The sequence below is a fragment of the Macaca nemestrina genome, chromosome 8, assembly GCF_043159975.1.
Source record: "Macaca nemestrina isolate mMacNem1 chromosome 8, mMacNem.hap1, whole genome shotgun sequence".
In the NCBI taxonomy this organism is placed as follows: domain Eukaryota; kingdom Metazoa; phylum Chordata; class Mammalia; order Primates; family Cercopithecidae; genus Macaca; species Macaca nemestrina.
In genome coordinates this window covers 83,522,703-83,537,243 of record NC_092132.1, presented here as the reverse complement: position 1 = coordinate 83,537,243, position 14,541 = coordinate 83,522,703, and the positions used below count along the sequence as shown (strand labels likewise).

Genomic DNA, 14,541 nt, shown 5'->3' with positions numbered 1-14,541 from the left:
CTCCATAAAAATGCCTGTCATTTATTTATTTTTGATCATGTTAAGTTTCCAAATCAACTGAGGGAGAACTGATATTCTAACGATGGGTTGAATCATCCTATCTCAAAGAGCAAAGGATGTCTTTGTGTTTATTCAAGTCTTCTTCAGGAGTATTTTCAAATTTTCCTTACAGAGGTTCTGCAAATTTCTTGTTAAGCTTATTCTTAAGTATTATATATTTTATTTTCTTGCCGGAAATGGGACTCTCTCCTACATCATATCTTCTGATTATTTTTTGTATTGAAGGCTACTGTTTCCTGTATGTTAATTTGACAATCTGCTTTATTACTTAACTTTTGTTTAGTCTACTTTAATTTTGTTTGCAAATGTACTATCTTTCTATACTATTTTGAGTTAAATGAACTTTTGGAAGATAGTCTGACCTCAAAAAACACCATTGTTCTTCAGGAAAAATACATTGTGACTTCCAAACAGCCAAGCTACAAGGAAACTTTTAGAACACAACCCACACATAAAAATAATTGCTTCAATATTTTACTTATGAATATAAAGAAATTTAAAAACACCATATGTTATTTATTTATTTATTTATTTATTTATTTATTTATTTATTTACTGGAGACAGGGTCTCGCTCTGTTGCCCAAGATGAAGTGCAATGGCACTGTCATAACTCACTACAGCCTCCCCGTCCTGGGCTCAAGTGATTCTCCCAACTCAGCCTCCTGAGTAACTGAGACCACAAGCACGCACCACCATACCTGGCTAATATTTTTGGATTTTAAAAATAGAGATGAGATCTTGCTATGTTACCCAGGCTGGTCTCAAACTCCTGACCTCATGTGATCTACCTGCCCCAGCCTCCCAAAGTGCTGGGATTATAGGTGTGAGCCACTGTGTCCAGCCTAAAAACACTATATATCATTTTAAAAAACTATATGACATGATATGTGCCACTTAATTTATGTATTAATATTCTTTTACAGTTTGGATTTAGTGCTAGTCCTTTGAATTTTTTTTTTTTTAACTACAGTCTTGTTGTTAAATAAGAATGTGATTAGAGAAATTTGATATTTCCTTTAAGGAAAGACTTTCTTCATTTTTTTCCACATTAAATGATATATTAAATATTCTGTATATTTAAAGATTTTTCCAAGTTTGTTGCATTTTTGCAATCTGGGTATTTCCCTTTGCTAAGGCAGCAACACTTATTTAGTGCACAATAAATGCTTACCTAAAATATTTTAGGTTCGTTTTCTTCACCAACTGCTGACATATAATCTTTTTCAACTCAGCATATTGATTTTATGGCCCCTATCATAGTATCCCAGGTTTGGGAAACACCTCAAGAAGTAACTATTCAGAATCCCTGGCTCCATAGAGAACCAAGGAACTTGACAAGAAGATATTCTGCAATTTTTTTCAGAAGCACATTTTAGTGTTTAATAACCCATAATATTCTCAGAATTTTTTTCTGTTATCTGTATGAAATAACTGAGGGTGCACAGATTTTGAATGTTAGTTCTAAATGACTGAAAAACATGATCTTTTCTAGGAAAACAGACCTCCACATAGGATCTGAAGAAGTGTTGTAAAATAAATGGAAAATATGACCTCTCTGGTTGGAGTACGAGATTTTCAGTTAAGTGCCCATTTCCACAAAGTGTGCTGTAGTAAGCTGGGCGATTATCATCAATTGTCTTGGACTCAACCTTCTTGGACTCTCATGAGTAATATTAGCACCGGCATCCAAACTGACAGCACAAGACAGACTATGACATGGAGTCCGAAGATTGTAGTTGTGCTGTCAGGGCGATGGGCTATGCACAGAAACAGGCACTCCAGGCATGTCTCAGTAAGCACACTGGGTCTGAGCGGACAAGGACAGGCTGACTTATGGCGTCTGTTGTGCTTGTGCTGCTTGAGCAGAAACTCCCTCCCTCCCTCAGTAGCATTGTGAGTCTCTTCCGGGGCAGGGTCCCCTGTTCTTTTGCTTATCCTCTAAATGCTGGTTTGTCTGATGTTTGACCTTGACATGTCTGATGCTATCTGATTGCAGATAGTCATGTGTTCACAGGAATAGGCAGAAACTCTAGTGACTGAATAGCATGGTGGTTAAGGGAGCAGCGCCATTCACCACCTGACTCCAACCCAACAGGAAGAATCATGGGCAACGCATGTGGACAGTGTCTGGGAGAACCTCCTGAACATGCAGCAGTCTTCCTTTTTCTTTTTAAAAATAAATGTTATTGTGTATATTTGAGGTTTACAACATGAGGTTATGGGATTCATGTAGATAGTACAATGGTTACTATAGTGAAGCCATTGAACATACCTGTCATGTCATATGGTTACTTGGCATGTATGTGTGCAATAAACAAAGGCTTATTGTGCTACGCTGCTGGGATTTTTTTGGTTCTTCTTTTTTTTTTTTTTAACTTTTAAGTTCAGGGGTTTAAGTGCAGGTTTGCTAGATAGGTGAACTTGTGTCATGGGGATTTGTTGTACAGATTATTTTATCACCCAGGTATAAAACCTAGTACCCATTAGTTATTTTTCCTGATCCTCTCCCTCCTCACACTATACACCCGCAAAAGGCCCCAGTGTGTGTTTTATCCATTTATGTAACCATATTGTTTCTTACCGTGGTGTGACTTTGGCTCTCCTGACCAATGTAATTTTGAATCACAACTCGAAGGTGTTGCATCTTCCGCTTTTTAAATTTAACATTATGTCAAAAGCATATGGCAATATTTTAAACTAATCACCCTTTTAAAATGAGGTAAGAGTCCCTCAAGTTGATGCATCATCATTTACTCAACTAATTCCTTATGGTCAATTATTTAGATTTCCTCCCCTTTCCCAATTCATAGAACTTCTTCAGATTAATTTTCAAGAATGAGTTACTGATTTTAATTAAATTATAAATTAACATATTTCTTCCTAATCTCAAAACAAGTAAAAATTTGAACATTTGTAGTGGGTCACGCCGAGTGGAGCCCATACACTGTGCCTAACAGATGAACTTCACGAGGGTTGTAAATGTGCCATTGAACACAGCACAGGAGATAGGCCTATGCCAAACACCATGCTGGAGTCAGTTGTTTCACCCTCCAGGGCTGCGGCGCTAGTCTCGCTTTTTGGCCAGAGAGGCCTGCGCAGTGAGTCGTGCACGGTCACTGGCTTCACCGCTAGGAGAGACTTCCGTAGGGCTGCAAAGACTGGAAGCTCTGAAGGATCTGATTGGCACGGGAGGAAGATGAGGCCTTGCTGCTCCCTAGGAGAGCTCGAGGGTTCGCCCTCCCCCCTTCCCGGCCTTTCTGCATTTTCCCTTCACTCTTGCTTCACTGGGATTGAGCTCTTCTCAAATATCTTGGCTTATGAAGTTTTGCTCAGGCTTTGTCTTCTAGGAAAGCTGGCCATACAAATTACTATAACCTTTCAGGAAAGGGAAAGAAAAGGCAGATATGTTGGATGATGATTAGGTGCTAGGGGAGACTACCTTGTATCTACTACATTTTTTCTTTTTTAACTGTAGCTCTAACAAGATATGCAATTATAAGTAGAAAGTAGAAGTAGTATATCTTACATAAACTAATAAAGAAAAGATATTAAATATAAAAAACACAAATGTAATGCATTTTGCCAGTGGCTTTTAGGTTCCTTGAACAAATTGTTTGTTTATTTAAAGTTTATGGCTGAAAAGTATATCTAGGAAGAAATGAAAATCCTCTATAATGTTTGTCCTGAAAACTTAAGTCTTTTAAATCATGTGTACAATTACAGCAGGCAAAACAATTTTTGTGTTATGCCCTTGAATAGTTCTTGCTCACCAATCATTTAAATTGTGTAGCTTTAACTTCAGTCTTTGTCATGACACATTAGGATGAGGATGTGTGATGTACCTACCCAAGCGAGGCACTGTAGAACATGTCTCACTGTTTTGCCGCTGAGCAGATGAGAAGCCGGGTATTCGTCCACCACTGTCCTTCTGTCATTGACTGAGTGCTGTTTCCAGAATCACTCAGTCTCTTGCTTTGCATGTGAGCAGAGTGTTCCCACATCAATATCAAGTTGGGCAATGGATTCCTATATTTCTCAAACCCTGTCATCCTATCATTCTGGTGGGTGTGCTCTATATTTCTAAAAAAGTCCTTTCTTTCCAAGGGCCTTTTTGGGATCCTCTGGGAGCTCAGCTTCTTAGGCTGGAAGTGCCAGGGAAGTACATCACCAAATTCCCCCTTTTACTGGGGCTTCTGGTAAGTACCCTACCTCCTCCTGTAAGATACTGTAAAATTTGCAGGCATTTGTTTACCCTAATGCTACTCAAAATATGCTTTGTTTTCTGGTGCAAACACTTCATAGTCTTGTTAAATTAAGTTTAGCCTGAATCTGTGTCCACATGGATTTTAAGTTCAGCCTTAACGTTACTCTGTATACAGTGAACTGTAACTTCACTAGATATGGAAACAGTCTGTAACCTACTCTTGTACCAATCAACTAGTTTCAGCCAATGAAATATGGCCAACTGTTCCAACTAGGTTCAAATAAGGCAAACACTGAGCTGTAACCAATCCAGTTGTTTTTGTACCTCACTTCTGCTTTCTGTACATCACTTTCCTTTTTCCCTTCCAAGCATGTGGCAGCACAGAGTCTCTCTGAATCTATTCCGATTCTGGGGGCTGCCCAATTTGCAAATCATTCCCCAACAGATGGTATCAGAAGTGGGACAAGAAGTGGGGCATCTAGCAACCCCCAGGAGCACTGAGTGACCAGGCATGGGACCCACCGCGGGTCCAGGGTGTCCATTGTTCTCTGAAGCAACTGGGAATTGTGGGTAAGTTTTCTCTTAGATTCTGAAGCTCCATGTAGTTCAGTTTTGAGTTCTTCCTTTATAGGCATCCTTGGGAATAGACATGGCTATTTGCTATCCAGGATGACTGGGGAAGACAGGAAAGGTACCTGTAGTTGTAGTTTCAAAATTATTTTCAGTAATTCAAAATCTTAAAGTCATCTTACGTTAAATTAAGTAATAGATAATCATAAAATGGCTGAGTCATTTTAAATAAGTTAAAATACTGAAACATTAATTATTAAACATAAATACAGGTTAACATATGTTGTTATCTTATTTTCACATGACATAGAACAGCTACATATTAGATCTGTTAAACAAAAAATTGATAAGCATAGCTTTCAAAAAATTATAAAGTGATTTTCATCTTCAAATCGTTTTATAAAATAATTCAAAATTACTTCCTAGGGTTGCCTCAATTCTTTAAACGCCCTCAATTTTGCTGTAGAAGGTTATTTCTTGTCATTAAGAGTTTCAAAGCCAAACGTAATTTTACAAAGGGAAGCAGAGGCTGCTGTGTCATTCATTTGATCTGTAACAAGAACCCAGTGGGAGCCCAGCTACTATGGCATCTAAAAGTAAAAGCTCTTGGCATCCTGAGCTGTGGCCAAATCCTGCCATCCCTTTGGCTTTTCAGCCATGGAAATTGATTTTAGATCCTCAGGGTTGGAATTACTCACCCCGTTCACAGTATTATAATTCTTTAAAAAATATTTTGTGTGGTTGCACTGGAGTTTGCAATGTACATTTATAACAAAGTACACTTAATACTAAAATGCTTCATAGGTAGTGCTGGTGACTTGGGCAATCCCCAGGACCCTGGGCTGTGTGCTCTGTCTGGGGAGGGTGAGGGGCAAGGCTTGTGCTGAGTTTTCCCAGTTCATCTCTTCCTTATAAAACTGCTGTCATTAATTACACATATTCATATAATATAATCATGCAATATGTTGTTTTTGTCAGCTTAAAAGAAAGAAGCCTACGCATAAAATGTAATTTGAAGAGTATACTTGAGCCACAGTAAGGACAGCTGCCTGGGACCCACTTCTAAACGGCCTCAGGGAATGCTGTGTCACCTTTGTTACAAGCATGTTTTTAAATGCGAAAGGGAACAAGTAATGGGCTGATACAAAGTTGTTTGACAGGAAGTCTCATAAGAGAATTTATTTTTACCTTTACATATTATTTATCTTTTCTTGATGCTTTCTTTATGTAGACTGAGTTTCTGAATATATCATTTTATGTTTCCCTGAAGAAATTTTTTTAAAGATATTTTTTAAAAGCAGTTTTAGGTTCAGAGCAAAATCAGACAACAAGGACAGAGAATTCTCATATACCCTTCACTCCCACACATACACAGCCTCCCCACTACCAATATCCTGGTCCAAAGTGGTGTATTTATTACTGTCAATAAACTTTTGTTGACTTTCACTTGTCAATATCACCAAAAGTCCATAGTTTACATTAAATATCATTCTGGGGTTATATATGTTATGGGTTCTGACAAATCTGTAATGACATGTATCCACTATTATATTGTCATGGAAAATAGTTTCACTCCCCTAAATATACTCTGTCCTCTGCCTATTATCTCTCCCTTTCCCCCAGCCCCTTGCAATCACTTATATTTTTACTGTTGCCACAGTTTTGCCTTTTCCAGAATGTCATACAGTTGAGGCCATATAGTATGTAGCATTTGTAGATTGATTTCTTTCACTTAGTAATATGCATTTCCATTTCTTCTATGTCTGTTCATGGCTTAATACTCGTTTCTTTTTAGCACTAAATAATATTTCATTGTCTTAATGTACCAGAGTTAACTAATTCATTCCCCTGCTAAAGGACGTTGTAGGAGCCAAAGAAAGCTTCCCCTCCACTCTCCGAAGGTTCACTGAAAAGTCAACTCACAAAAGGAGATTATTAGGAAAAATGGAATCAAATTTATTAACATGCACATAAGGGAGAACCATAGAGTGATTACCCCAAGCCCCAGTGTGGTTCAGAAACTTGTATACCATCTTGAGGTTATGGAAAGAATGGGGGCTTGGAGCATCATGAAACAGGTTATGGTGGCAAAATAGGTTATGGGAAGGGGTGAAAAGAAGGCCTGGCTAGCAAAGGTGGACTCATTATGGACACACAACCTCACAGGTGGCAGTCCTCAGAAAGAATAAATGGTAAATATTTCTTTCAGATGCTTAAAGATGTCAGACTCTCAGTTTATGATTCTTAGATCCAGACAAGGGAAGGCCTCAGAGAAAGCCAGGCTGCATCAATGCTGATCTCTACAAAGCAAATCTCCCCTACAAAAGAGAGCTTTTCATCTCTTCTTGTACCTTCAACCCTTCTGAATATCTATCTTCAAGGAAATATATTTTAGGGTGAAATATTTGAATTTTCTTCGACATCTGGGTTGCTTCCCAGTTTTGGCAATTATGAATAAAATTGCTATAAACATCTATGTGCCGGTTTGGAGTTGGACATACATTTTCAGCTCCTTTGGGATCAAAATCCAAAAGCATGATTGCTTTATCTAGTACTAAAAGTAAGTTTAATTTTGTAAGAAACTGTTGAACTGCTGTTACAGTATGTTCCTAGCCAACAGCTAGAATGGACTCCCTGTGGCTAACTGAGGTGATCAAAGTTAAAACAGAATGAGGTGGCCGTGTCTGGGTGAGGAAGCTGTTATGTATTCTTTGCTCACAGAAAAATGTTGTAAACATGTCACAGGACCTCCCTTTCTACAATTAAGCCAAACCAGTTCTTGTTGGCAGTGCTGAGATAGACTACAGCTGGAAATTCCCCAACTGACTTCAAACAAACCACCTGGTCCCAACTGACTGACCATCTGGAGTCAGCCAATTAAGAGAGACTGGTGAATTGGGACTTAAAGGTCCTCCAATCGAGATTCTGTTCTCACCCCCCTTACTCCTCTCTCCTACCCTGCAAGTTTTGCCTTTATCATCACTCATTCTCTAACCTCACCCCCTGGGGAAGGCTTTCATTTTTACAGTGGAGGCTGTATCTCCCCAATCCACAGATTTTTTCTTTTTTTAAAGAAAATAAAACTCTCCTTTTCTCCTCTGCAGATCCCATGGTCTTTTGTTAACACTCTCTTTCAAAGGGGCTGCACAATTTTGCATTCCCACCAGCAATGAATGAGAATCCTTATTGCTCCAAATCCTTGCCAGCATGTGGTATTCTCAGTGTCCTGGATTTTTGCCATTCTAATGGATATGTAGTACTACTTCATTGTTGCATTACCTCTCTACTTACATTACCCATTTGTCCTTGCATTTTGTCTACTTCTTCCATTAGAGTCCTTAGCATAATAATTATAATTACAGTTATCTTACATTCCCTGTTTGATAAATCCAAAATCTGGGTCCTGTCCGAGTCTAGTTCTGATGCTTGCTTTGTCTCTTCAGACTTTTTTTTTAATGCCCTTGATATGTCTTGCAACTTTTTTCTTGAAAGCCAGACATGACGTATGAGGTAATGGGAACTGAGGTGAATAGGCCTTTCCTGTGAGGTTTTATGTTAATCTGTTAGGGGATGGGATGCATTTAATACTTCCTGTTGCTGCAGGTGTCAGAGATTTCAATTTCCTATAGTGTCCTTGTTTTCTGTCTCCTTTGTTTTCTTGGATTTTCCCTAAAATCTCTTTCTAAATAGTGTTGATGGAAATAAAAATATTTAACCTCAAGATATACTTCTTTGACGTATTTTGAGATGACTGTTCATATGGCCTGCAAACAGACGTAGCCCTGAAAAGCTGTCTTTTATGGGGGAGATTTGCATCTGTAGAGAATCAGCATTGATGCAGCCAGGCTTTCTTTGAGGCCCTTGTTTGTCTGGCTCTAGGAAAGATTAACTGAGAGTCTGACACCTTTAAAGTTATGAAAGAAACATTTCCCATCTATTCTCTCTGAGGGCTGCTGCCTGTGAGATTTCATCAATATAAAAAGACTGCCTTCCTTCAGGGTCTCTTGTAAGGCAGGCCTAGTGGTGACAAAATCTCTAAGCATTTGCTTATCTGTAAAGGATTTTATTTCTCCTTCACTTATGAAACTTAGTTTGGCTGGATATGAAATTCTGGGTTTAAAATTCTTTTCTTTAAGAATGTTGAATATTGGCCCCCACTCTCTTCTGGCTTGGAGAGTTTCTGCCGAGAGATCTGCTGTTAGTCTGATGGGCTTCCCTTTGTGGGTAACCCGACCTTTCTCTCTGGCTGCCCTTAAGATTTTTTCCTTCATTTCAACTTTGGTGAATCTGGCAATTATGTGTCTTGGAGTTGCTCTTCTCGAGGAGTATCTTTGTGGCGTTCTCTGTATTTCCTGGATTTGAATGTTGGCCTGCCCTACTAGGTTGGGGAACTATCACAAGAACAGAAAACCAAACACCGCATGTTCTCACTCATAGGTGGGAACTGAACAATGAGATCACTTGGACTCAGGAAGGGGAACATCACACACCGGGGCCTATCATGGGGAGGGGGGAGGGGGGAGGGATTACATTGGGAGTTATACCTGATGTAAATGACGAGTTGATGGGTGCGGCACACCAATATGGCACAAGTATACATATGTAACAAACCTGCACGTTATGCACATGTACCCTACAACTTAAAGTATAATAATAATAAATAAATTAAAAAAAAAAAAAAAAAAAGACTGCCTTTGCTAGCCAGGCCTGCTTTTTCCGCTTCATAATCTGTGTGGCCACTGTATCCTAATTTACCACCGTCACCTGTTTATGGTCATGCGCTAAGCCCCCATTTCTTCTGTAATTTTAAGATGGTAAACAAGCCTCTGTACCCCATTGGGGCATTGGGATAATCACTCTGTGGTTCTCCCCATGCATGTTAATGCATTTGTATGCCATTTCTCCTATAAATCTGCCTTTTGTATGTTGATTTTTCAGTGATCCTTCAGAGGGTTAAGCCCCTATAGTGTGCATCCTGTAACTTTTAAAGCTGAAATCCCCTGATATTATACTGAGGTCTTATTGATGTGGTGGTAGGGTGCAAGGGGAGGGTAAGTGTTTTACAATTCTGTGAGTAAATTCAGCCTTTCAGTGTGCCTATGTCCCTGGGCTGTATACCTTGAGAAATAAAAGTATAATTCTAAGCCCCCAATCAACCGAATGTGCCATCTCTTGGGCAATGAAAGTAATCTTGAAAACAGTTCTTGGCCATGACAGGATGGGAGGGGTCTGGCACACCTTGTTACACCTCCTCCCTAGCTAAACATGATTAGGATCAGGCTTTCTTCCCTAAGGACCTAACAGAAACCAGCTCTTTCCAAAGACTCCACCTCTGATATCAACCAACCACCTGATGATGGCCCTCCTTTTTTGCCTGATAAGAAACCATTGACCACACAGTCATTCTGGCCATACTACAGAGATTGCACAATGAGGATTTTCACGTCCTCTGCTTCACTTTTTGATGTCAGATTCCTGAAGACACCCCTGAATCATGTGAATGCCACTAGCTTTTGTAAATGGGACCCATGAAGGAGCATCAAGCTCAGCCTCATGTGTGTATGTTTCCCCTTTTATAAGTCTTCATGACTCCTATAGCTTATCAAATATGTGTATTTGGAAACCTCACTCAGCATAAATTCTGTTTCCTTTGCCCCTCCCTAGAAGTATAGAGGCTGTGCTTCCCAACCTGTCAGAATGGCCAACCTGCAGGCCGCAACCCTTTATGAGATATATAGCTCCCCTTTTCAAGTTTATGAACCTTGTCATTCTTCAGTTGATAACTTCTGAAGTCTTAGTTTCTCTCCTCCTTAAGTGAGATAGAAAGGCAGGAATGTACGGGAATTGAGTTATTTCCCTTCTCTCCTCTCAGATGAGGATTTAGTAAAGTTTTTCTGTATGATTGGTCTTTGCTGTGGAGAAGGCTCTAGAAATATTCCAAAATGGTTATTTCCTTACCCTCTTCCTGCCAGAAACATTAAGGTTTTTTTCTTGGCTCTTCAGCATGAGAACACGGTGGGGTTCCTAGAGGTAAAACCCTTGAAAAAGGGGACCCCTTAAGGCTCTAGATACCAGGAATCTCTCCCTCTTATACTAGTGTACATTTTACTTCTAGCACTTCCTCAAGGTTATTTAAGTGTTCCTACCAGCTTGTGGCTCTGATGACATTTGAACCAGGTAAGCTGATCTTGACTGCACTTCTCTATATGCAGCTGTCACTTCAGATTTTGGGCTGGCAGCTTTCCCTGTGACCTGAAGGAAAAAAGGAACTTCTGTTTGAGGAATGCAAGTCCCTTTAATGATCAGGCCCAGGGAGAGATTAAAATGAGACTGCAATCATACCTTACTTCCCCACTTGAGTTATGTATTCATCTCTTGAAACTGCTTGTGATTGCCCCAAGTAGCTATAAATTAACCTAGTAGGCTGGGCGCAGTGGATCATGCCTGTAATCCCAGCACTTTGGGAGGCCAAGGTGGGCGGATGACCTGAGGTGAGGAGTTTGAGACCAGCCTGACCAACATGGTGAAACCACGTCTTTAATAAAAATACAAAAATTAGCCAGGTGTGGTGGTGTGCACCTGTAATCCCAGCTACTTGGGAGGCTGAGGCAGGGGAATTGCTTGAACCTGGGAGGTGGTGATTGCAGTGATCCAAGATTGTACCACTGTACTCCAGCCTGGGTGACAGAGAGACACTCCATCTAAAAAAAAAAAAATAAAAAATAGAAAATAAGTTAACCTAATGCCATATAGGACACTATAAACCACACCTTATTGAGAATGTATAGCCAATTACTAATCAATGTTATCTCTATAAACCAATGAGAATCCCTGGCACACAATCTTGTATTAGCCCACTCATTCTCCTTCTTTTTTCTCTTTTTTTTTTTTTTTTTCCTTTTTGTGGAGAACGGGGTCTCGCTATATTACCCAGGCAGGTCTCGAACTCCTGGGCTCAAGCTATCCTCCCGCCTCTGCCTCCCTGAGAGCTGGGATTACAGGCGTGAGCCACCGCGCCCGGCTTCTTTTTTTTTTTTTTTTTGCCTTTAAAAATCCACTTGTAACTGCTGCTAATAGGAGTGTGTATTCAGGGAAACTTGAATCTATGTTCTTTGGTTGTAATTGTCAAGTTTTGCCCAAATTTCTTCTTATATTAATTTTGCCCTCAGCCTCTTCCTTTGTAAACCAAAAATGAAATTAAAAGCCCCTAACAAACTGAATGGATCCTTCCTCTTGGCCAAATATATTCCAGAGTAAACCTGGAAAACTAGTTCAGGCCACAATGGCATGGACAGGTTGGACATGCCTCATTACACTCTCCTCCCTTTGGAATTCAGGCAAAATTAACCAGCATTAACAGTAAAACAGAGATCTTAAATGTGACAAAACAGACTCTTTGTAGCACAAAATACCAAATTCCAACCTGGCTCTAATATAGCATCATATGATAGATAGCAGGCTCTGAAAGAAATTGAAGTATTTTGCTGTAAAATATATTCCTTTGACATATTTTGAAATAGCACTGCAAAGCTGTCTCTTGTGGGGAACGTCTACATCCTATTGAGAATCCTCCTTTGTTTTCAGATCCTTTCTTGATGCAAGAGAGATTTAACTAAGAGTCTGACACCTTTTTAGGTCTGATAAGAGACATTTATCATCTATTCTCTCTGAAGCCTGCTAAGAGGAGGTTTCATTGACATAATAAAAACCATGGTCTCCACAACCCCTTATCTCAACCCAGACACTCCTTTCTATTGATTCTAGGTCTTTGGATAGTATCTTAACTCTTTCAATCAATTGCCAATCAGAAAAATCTTTGAATCCACCTATGACCTGGAGGCATGCCCCTACCCCACTTCAAGTTTTCCTGCCTTTCCTTACCAAACCAATGTACATCTTACATGAATAGATTGATACTTGCCTGTAACTTATGCCCCCTGAAATGTGTAAAATCAAGCTGTAACCCAACCATTTTACTTCTAGCACTTCCTCAAGGAAGTACAACCTTGGGTACATGTTCTCAGGACCTCTTGAGACTGTGCCTTAGGCTTTGGTCACTCATAGTTGGGTCAGAGTAAATCCCTCCAAATATTTTACAGAGTTTTACTCTTTTTCATCAATACTTTTTAGGTTGACATATCTGGCATAAGTCAGCAGGATTCAGAGTGACCTCCCCAATACTCTGAACGTGGCGTTTGGTACCAGCATGACCATCTGTCTTCAGAAGTGCCATCGAGTGTTGCTGGTCAGTTCTCCTCAATTTTGACCTCTCACCTTTTGGTCTTATTTGGGCTTATTTGGTCCCATTTGGACCTCTTATTTGGGCTGTTTTTCAAACTCCCTCTTTAAAACTGAGGGGTTCTGCCTCGGTCTTTAGACAGTTGATTTGAGTTAAGAGCTCTGCAGAGAGCTGCTCTTTCTCTGCCTCTGACATAGAATGAGGGTTCCGGTCAAAGTTTTTTCACTCCTGTCTCACAGCAGAGGCATGGGTAAATAAATGGCAGTTAGCTACTGGTGGTCTTGTTTTACATAGCATGCTTTTAAAAACTGCAGTGTTTTCTATTGAAATTTGGGCTTGATTTTTCATTTGTTACCAACTCCTGTTAGTTAAACACCAGTTGGTTTTGTGTACAACAGTTATGGGGCACCCTCTTTTAGATATCTAGGAAAGTGACCCATCTTTCCCAGAATGATCATAAAAAACAATGACCAAAAGTGGGGATCTTTTGAAATACCTAAAATAACGTATTTGTGTGCACAATTGGAAAAGGTTGGTTTTAGAACAAGATCAATTTAATAGGAAACTTACTTGCAGTGGCACCTAAAAAGCTTCCAAAAGAGATTCTGAGAAAATTGCTTAAATTCTCAAAGTAAACAAAAGATATGCATCACCACCACTTGAGGAAATTTACTAGGTCTTTGACCCTTTCCCTGAAACTCCCTATTGGGGCAGACCCAGAGTTGCTGTTGAAGCAGCTACATTGTCTGGTGTGTATACCTTGGGGTTAGTCATCTCGTGCCAGGAAAATTTAGGATATGGACACACAGGAGGCATTTAGGAGTGGAGGTTTGATAGGCAGAAGAGAAGAGAAAGAGAAACAGCTCTCTCCCTCTAGAGAGAGGGGTCTCCTAGTGGAAAGGACTGGGTGGTGGCAAATTCACCGGATTTTATAGTCCTCCTTGAGGAGGTGCTCAGTCCTTGAAGAAGTGCTCAGTCTGATTTACCTAGGGCTTACAGGTTGGTTTGATTAAGTGCAATGTTTACATAATGCATGGGGAAGGCTGGTCTCCCCACCCTGATCTTGTTATACAAATGAATTCTCCTTTGCCAGTGCCATATTGGCTACTCCTTACAGTACACGTGGCTGGCAGAGAGGAGAAGATGGAGCCGCCATCTTGAGCATGTCTAGTCCCTAGTTCCTGCTGGCATTCATCAGTGCAAACTCCCAGCTTGCTTGTCTATGTCTGCAGCTTGACTTTACAGGCTGCTCTTTGTTAGAAAATGATTTGGGGCTGCTTTTCATTAAAAAGAAAAGCCTTACTGATGACTTCCCTACCCTTACTATTTGAATAAGTAATATCTTCTTAACTCCTGTATCACTATGAACCCCTTCTGGTTCTGGGGACTGCCTGATTCTCAAACTATTCTTTGCCCAAATAAAAAGATCACTCAAAGGACAATATGGGTCTCTACTATACAAAGGGT

The 14,541-nt window shown here is 39.9% G+C and overlaps 1 long non-coding RNA gene across 19 annotated transcripts in view; it reads left to right on the top strand.

Annotated features, from left to right (window-relative positions):
* LOC105482226 (uncharacterized) overlaps nt 1–14,541 on the top strand; it is a 159,371-nt gene that overhangs the window by 4,158 nt on the left and 140,672 nt on the right. For 18 of the 19 annotated variants that reach the window (XR_011606984.1, XR_011606983.1, XR_011606978.1 and 15 more), the window contains exons 2-3: nt 4,166–4,257; nt 4,711–4,835. This is a non-coding gene — a long non-coding RNA (uncharacterized lncRNA). Of the gene's footprint in view, nt 1–4,165; nt 4,258–4,710; nt 4,836–12,965; nt 13,081–14,541 lie in introns of all 19 variants that reach the window. The other variant, XR_011606993.1, reaches the window with a different exon arrangement.